Source organism: Sus scrofa, chromosome X (genome assembly GCF_000003025.6).
Source record: "Sus scrofa isolate TJ Tabasco breed Duroc chromosome X, Sscrofa11.1, whole genome shotgun sequence".
NCBI classification, from domain to species: domain Eukaryota; kingdom Metazoa; phylum Chordata; class Mammalia; order Artiodactyla; family Suidae; genus Sus; species Sus scrofa.
The window spans coordinates 83,770,022-83,777,908 of NC_010461.5; the positions used below are offsets into that span (position 1 = coordinate 83,770,022).

Consider the following 7,887-nt stretch of genomic DNA (forward strand, 5'->3'; position numbering starts at 1 on the left):
TTAGTTTTAACATGTTCAAGGAGTTCAGTCACTGCACACAGGAAAACAGGACTGTGCTACTAGCTGACATCTGGGCAGACCTGGAAAAAGAGAAGAGGATGTAGACTTCAGAGAAAAGGAACACAGATGACTTCATTCCAGTCTGAGTCCCAGAACTTGTACTCCGCCTTTCACATAAGATATGTCATCAGGGTACTTTGAAGCTTTTCGGCTTCCAAGAAAATTCCTGGTTCTCACCCCTATTTATGAGCAAAGCCAAGAAAGTCCGGTTCTTAAAGGACCTAGCCCTACTGTGCCCTCAACATCTGTATACCCCATCCTAGGGTACCAAGTTTACTGCATCTGAGGCTTCCTCCCCCTGTATTCCTGAGCCACAAAGGAAGGCCTTTCTAGGGTCCAACTGCAGAAACTGCCTCATGGATAGTCTAATTTGTCCCACCTTGGTGACTGATTACTCTCTTACTTGCTTTTTTTTTTTTTTTTGCTAACCAATAGTTTGGACTTGGTGATTTGTACCTATGCTTGATGACAGCACCCTGTTTGTGCTGACCCCTTTTGATCAGAACTCTGCTCTGAGACAGCCACAGGAAACCAGAGTCCTTTGGGAGTGTGTGGTTAGGGAGAAATTAATTCTCCTAATCCCACTATCCTTTTTGTTTGTATAGTTTACAGAGCTGAAATCATGTTGTCTGTACTACCCCAGCTCCTACCTCTTATACTTAACAAAAGCTAAGTTCTAGTTGGGGTTTTGTGGCTTAGAATGCCAGAATACAGACTGGGATCTGGGGTCACCTCTGCCCCCTTTGCTGTTATCATCATCTTTAACTGCCCAGACTTCGGAAATAGAGATATTAGGATCAGTGTACAAATTCTGATCTATTGAACTTCATCTCCTAACTTTTTATGTGTTTGCAGGAAGGCCTAAACTGAAAAAAAAGATCTCAACAGAGTGTAATGTAACTCTAGTTTTAGCAGCTGTCCTTAGTGTAATTTATATTAAGGTCAAGTCTGAAGCTAACTTCCATATATCTTAGGAGTTGAAATGAAGAACAACCAGCCACACTGTGCATTAAAATGGGTGAAAAAATGCAGGTAGGCTTTTTGCAACATTCGGTTGCAACTTAGATGATTTTTGAAGTTCTTTATAACTTGTTTTTTAATCCACAGAACTCCCATAGCCTGGAATTCCAGCTGTGGGTACTCCTTTCAGAATTGGGGATCTTCACAATACAATTGGACAAGACCCCTTGGAAATATTCTGTGTCTCAAATGCCCTATGGAACATACACTTAATCAGTTGATGGCTGTGGAATTTTCTGTCAGCTAAAGAGAAGGGTGAGTGTGGGGTATGTAGGTATACATGTCACAGCAAGAAGCTGATGGTCTCTCCCTGGGTGGGAATTAAGGGAGACAGAATCAGTTCCCAAATTGTTCCTGGGGTGCACTTGAAGTCAAAATGCCATTGCTCATCTCTTACTTCATCTCTTTTCCTAGAAAAATAATTCAGGCAAGCCCATGTAGTGTCGGCTGATCCAAATGTTACTTGTCTTAAAATATTTCTGTCCGGGGGTGAAAAAGAAATCAGTGTAGCTTTCTCATCTTTCCTGTCATGAAGTAAAGCAAGTAATCTTCCTACAGCGCACTGCACTATTAGCACCCACTGTCCCTCAACTCTGTCCTCAATTTTATTTTATTATTTTATTTTATTTTGCCTTTTTTTAGGACTGCACCTGCAGCATATGGAAGTTCCCAGGCTAGGGGTCTAATCAGAGCTGCAGCTGGCGGGCTGCGCCACAGCCACAGCAATGCAGGATCTGAGCTGTGTCTGCGACCTACACCACATCTCACAGCAATGCTGGTTCCTTAACCCACTGAGTGAGGCCAAGGATCAAACCCATATCCTCGTGGATACTAGTCAGTTGGGTTCATTACCGATGAGCCACGACAGGAACTCCTGCCCTCAAATTTAAAAGTGGAATTTTCAGTTGGAATCCATCTATATAGTATCACCAAATTCGCTAGCAAAACTTGAAAGGCTCTGTATCCTTTGGCACCTTTCGGTTGTCCCCCTTATATCCTAGCCTGTGACCTACATTCAATCCAGTTAGGATGTCAGGCTCTCTGAAGCACCTTAGGTGAGAAATCCTGGTCCACAACTAATGATTCACCACTCAGTGAGCCAGTGACCGAGTATAAAAAAAAGCTCTTAGAGAAGGGGCACACTGTCATCCTTCAGTTTTCATAACAGATAACTTCCTCTGAGTCAAAACTAGTCTGGTGTGAAAAACAAAAACTTCTGTGAATGTCATCCTTTGGTGTGTAAATCTCAAGTGGATAAGAAACAAGTGGAAATATCTCAAAGGTTGTGCCTCTTCCACTTGAGACTCCTGTTAAAATATTGTGAGTTTTCTGGCATACCAACCACAATCGAGGAACTTTTATAATTTCTATAAATCCATTAATGCTGTTAATTACATATATATTTATTTGTGGTAAAGATTTTAAATATAACATTAAATTTTCTAAAGATAGCCTAGATGACCAACTATTAAGTGAAAAGCCTTACAATTAATGTCCTCTCCCTTTCTCTTCATTCTGCAAGAAACCCATGACTCTATTGTACAGAAAAAAATATTTTCTTTGGGGGGGCTTTTGTGTCACCCCTCAGAGACAGAATATGCTGTTACCCCAAATTTGATTCTGATGCCAGTATTTATGATGTTGTACATATGCATATACCAAGACAGTATGAAAAGTTATTACTCACGTAATGAGGCTTTCTGGGCAGAGCAGGGTGGCTCACAGACAGGTCTGAAAATGGCTTGAGAGAATAGGACAAGGAGATGTCCTTGGTGTTTTATGGTAGCTAGGAGATGAGTCCAGGGTGAGGGTTCCTGTAGGTGGTTTGAACTTCTTACCAGTGGTGCCTAAGGAAGGAGTGCCTTGGTTTTCTGATCAGCTTGCCCAGATGTGGGGCAGAAGGGGAAGTTACCAACTTATTCAAATGTGGGGCAGAGGAGAAGGAGGGGTGAACTTAAAAGCTATCAGTTGTCAAAGATCAAAAAATAGAGTCAGCCTCTTTATTACAGGGACTATAACATATCTGCTTCATTTACCAGTCATAACAAAAAGCATATACAGATAAGTTTCCATGTGATTGAAGCAGAAAGTCATTTTTGGCTAATCAGACTTCTCTGAAACAGTTTTGTTTTGGCATCTTTGTCCTAAAAGCTGAATCTACCAGAACTCTATCCTAGAGTTGCAAGGATTCAATAAACCAATGGCATGGATATCTTGAATAACTTGAGTGTTGTCTCCATTACATCAATAACAGGATTTGATGAATAATATAATGAATAACACGTGTTTTCCTTCAGCACTTCTCAGAGCAAAAACATGAGGCTTACTCAAGTTGGCTATAAAATTAAATTAGCAACATGCTTCAAATGATACCATCAATAAAGTGAAAAGACAACTCACAGCATAGGAAAGCAATGTTTGCAAGTCATATTTATATATATATATATATATGGGTCTGTTATCTAGAATATATAATGAACTCTTACCATCCAGTAAAAAGACAATTAAAATAGGCAACAGATTTGAATGGACACTTCTCCAAAGAAGTTACTCAAATGGCCAGTAAACATGAAAAGATGCTCAACATCATTGATCTTTAGAGAAATGTAAATCAAAACCACACTGAAACCACTTCACACTCACTAGATGAGTATAATTCTTTAAAAAACAGATAATAGCAAGTGTTGGTAAGGATGTAGAAAAATTGGAACCCTTGTATATTGCTGGTGGAAATGTAAAAAGGTGCAACCAACATGCAAAACAATTTGGCAGTTTCCCTAGTGTGTACCATTTTGATTTACTTCTTCTTTCTTTCTTAGTGGCTACTCTGTGGATTATAATATTTTAATTCTATAACACCCAAGTTTGAATTAATATCAACTTAATATTAAAGTTTCAATAGTATACAAAAACTCTTCCTATTTACAATTCCATTTCTTTATGTTGTTATTTTCACAAATTAGATCTTTATACATTATGTCCATTAACATAAATTTATAATTATAGTTTAATGCATTTGGCTTTTAAGATACACTGTAAACTTGTTTTTCTCTGTCTTATTTCCCTTAGCATAATACACTCTAGGTCCATCCATGTTGTCACAAATGGCACAATTTCATTCTTTTTTATGGCTGATTAATATTCTTTGTGTGCACGTATATATGTATATATATCTTCTTTATCCATTCATCTTCTTTATCCCCTCACCTATTGATGGACATCTAGGTTGCTTCAACATCATTGCTCTTGTAAATAATGCCACAATGAACAGAGATGCATATATCTTTTCAAATTAATGTTTTTGTTTTCTTTGGGTAGATACTCAGGAGTAGAATTGCTGGACTGTTTGGTAGTTCTATTTTTAACTTTTTGGGAACTACCATACTGTTTTCCACAGTGGCTGCACCAATTTACATTCCTACCAACAGTGCATGAGGGTTCCCTTTTCTCCACATCCTTGCCAACACATTACTTCTAATCTTTTTGATAATAGCCATTCTAGCAGGTGTAAGGTAATATCTCATTGTGGTTTGAGTTTGAATTTCCCTGATGATTAGTGATGTTGAGCATCATGTGTCTACTGGCCATCTGTATGTCTTCTTTGGAAAAATGTCTATTTGGATTTTCTTCCTGTTTTTAATTAAATGGTCCTTTTTTTGTTTTTATATTGATTTGTGTGACTTCTTTATAATTTGGATATTAACTCTTTACTGGATATAGAATTTGCAGTTATTTTCTCCCATTTAGTAGGTTGTCTTTTCATTTCGTTGAAGGTTTGCTAAGTGAAATAACTCATACAGAGAAAGAAAAGTACTGTATGAGCTCACCTATATGTGGAATCTAAAAAAACAAAACAAATAAATAAAACAAAATGGAAACAGACTTACAGATACAGAGAGCAAACTTGTGGGTGCTGGAGGGGAGAAGGGCAAGGTATTGGAGGAAAAAGATGAGGAGGACTAGGAGATACAAACTTCCAGTTATAAAATAAATAATAAGTCATAAGGATGTAATATATAACATAAAGAATACAGTTAGTAATACTGTAATATTTTTGTATGGTGACAGATGTTTACTTGACTTGTGATCATTTCATAATGTATTTGATTATTGGATAACTATGTTGTACACCTGGCACTAACATAATACTGTATATTAACTATATTTTAATAAAAACAAGTAAATAAATGAATAAATAAAATACATCCAAAAAAAGGGAATAACAGACCAAAAGCGCCATGATACTGGCTTTTTAAAAATTATTTGACTTTATTGCCCCGCCCAGCTAGCTCAGTTGGTAGAACATGAGACTCTTCAAAATTATTCAACTTCATGTTTTAGATCAGTTTTAGGTTTACAGAAAAATTGTGCAGAAAGTACAGAGAGCTTCCCTATACTACTACTTCTTCCCCATCAATCCCTTTCCCCACAATTTCTCATATTATTAGCATCTTGCTTTAGTGTGATAGTTTTGTTAAAAGTGATGAATGAATACTGATAACATTATTATTAACTAAAGTCCCTAGTATATGTTAGGGTTCACCCTTGTACATTTCTATGATTTTTTTAAAAAATTGTGATAAAATACACATAACATAAAATTTGCCATTTTAACCAATTTTATGTGTATAATTCAGTGACATTAAGTGCATTCACATTGTCATTCAACCATCATCACTATTGATCTGCAGAACTTTCTTTAATGGTCCCAAACCGAAACTCTGTATCCATTAAACAATAATTTCCCACTACCCTCTCGTCAGACCCTTGCCAGCACTAGTCTATTTTCTATCTCTACAAATTTGACAACTCTAGACACATCATATAAGTGGCAATATTTGTTATTTTGTGTTTGGCTATTTCATATAGCATAATATTTTCAAAGTTCATCCTTATAGCATGTATCACAATTTTATTTCTTTTTAAGAGTGAATAATATTTCATTGTTTGTATATGCCACATTTTGTCTATGCATTCATCTGTCAGTGGACATTTTGGTTATCTCCACTTTTTGGCCATTGTGAATAATGCTGCTAAAACATTGGTTGTACAAATATCTGAGTCCTTGCTTTCAGTTATTTTGGGTATTTAACTAAGTCACCTCTACCACAACTGGGAGAAATTTTGAAAGCCAGAAAGTAGGAATTGTAGTGAGAAATCTGACCAATCTCTTTGGATAATGAGCAAGCCAATTAATCAATAAAGGACTGAAAAGTCTTATATAAGATTTAAGACTTTATATAAATCTGTACATGATTTATTTATCGATTTTATGTAAGTCTTATGTATAAAACATTATGTAAGACTTCCAGAGTCCTTTGGCTCTACCCCTTGCTGAGAATCCAAAGCCTTTTGCATAAGAGTGGGTAAAATATTCAGGGGATGGAGATGAATTTCCAGTACTCCTTGGTACAGGAGTCCCATGAACTGTGGTACTAGAATCCATTGATAAAGCCACGATTTGGGCTGAAGTTCAATTGAGAGAACATAAAAGTGTACAAGTTTATTGGATTGTCAAAGTTGGAATGTTACATGAATGTTTTCTGGGAATAGAAATTATGTCTGGCTGAGGAACACCTCTCTTACCTAGTACTGTAAAACCAGAACCTACTGACGAATTCCTAGTGGAGGCTACAGTTAGGAATGTAAGGATTGATGAAATTAAGGTAAAAGTTTGTAGGAGAATTGGTATATGACTGAACAGATTTTATGTGAAGTGGTTGCATCTTTTTTTTTTTTTTTACCTGATCGTATTATGGGAATGGATATTGTATCTGACTGGCGAATGTTTCCTATATCTAGTATTGTAAAACAGAAGGCATGTAAATTTGCCCTTCAAGCAGTGTTAATTCAACATGCTAAATAGGAACTAGTAAGACCAGACTATGTAGAATAGAGGCTGAAGTGCTGATAGGCTGTGTGATAGCCCTATGTGAGGCATAGAATAGACTAGGGTTTATGGCAAGAGCCTGTGAGCACCTCCTAACGACAACTGTTGGCACTTTGGACTAGAGAATTTCTATTTGAGGGGCCTTTCCTACCCTGCAATCAGAGATTAATTGAAGACACTCCTATGACTCACTGAAGGCCGTAAAGTGATCTTGAAACCTGAAATAGCCATGATGTCTGGAATAATTTTAGGGAAATGCTCTAATGGGGCTGGCAGTACCCAGATTTCCATAATAAAATGGAAATGGTTTATAAAGGAGCATGCTGCATGGAGAATGCAAGAAGGAGATAACTCATGAGAGCAGGGAGCCTTTTTTCACCAAGGACTGACTGTGGAACTGTGTGAGGAGCTCCTGGATTCTGTTGTACCTTGGACACTGCCCCATAAAGAGCCCTTAACTGACCAACAAAGAGCTGCTTGGCTTTTGAATGGCATTTCCTTGGTGAATGGACATGTTTTAGAAGTGTTTTAGAGGCCACCACTCTAATTCAAGAAAGTCAAAACATATGAGCCTGGTGTGCCAAATTGCATGCTGTTTTCCTAGTAGTGATAGAAGAATTGAGCAATGGTAAAAACCCTTATGTTTGGATTTTTACCTACATGTGGCCAGTAGCCCATGGCCTGGCCATATGGTCAGGTAGATGGCTAATGGAAAACTGGACTATTAAAAGGAGGACCATATAGGGCACAGCCCTATGGAAAATACTCTGGGAACTTTAGGGGTGCATTAAAGTAGGACATGTTGATGCCTATTAGAAGAACCCCCATCCAAGGTTCAGAAGGTGATTGGAACCACCAAGTGGACTTTTTGGTACTCTTCCTTGAGGCGGCCATCTGGGTCTATGAAATGAGTGGAC

At 37.5% G+C, this 7,887-nt stretch overlaps 1 protein-coding gene across 10 annotated transcripts in view; it reads left to right on the forward strand.

Moving 5' to 3' along the window:
* Positions 1-7,887, forward strand: part of GPRASP1 (G protein-coupled receptor associated sorting protein 1) — a 44,881-nt gene that overhangs the window by 4,812 nt on the left and 32,182 nt on the right. For 7 of the 10 annotated variants that reach the window (XM_021079932.1, XM_021079930.1, XM_021079928.1 and 4 more), the window contains one exon: positions 1,168-1,335. The gene's annotated coding sequence lies outside the window, so the exon portion shown is untranslated. Of the gene's footprint in view, positions 1-29; positions 1,336-7,887 lie in introns of those variants that run through there. The other 3 variants (XM_021079925.1, XM_013990973.2, XM_013990974.2) reach the window with 1 other exon arrangement.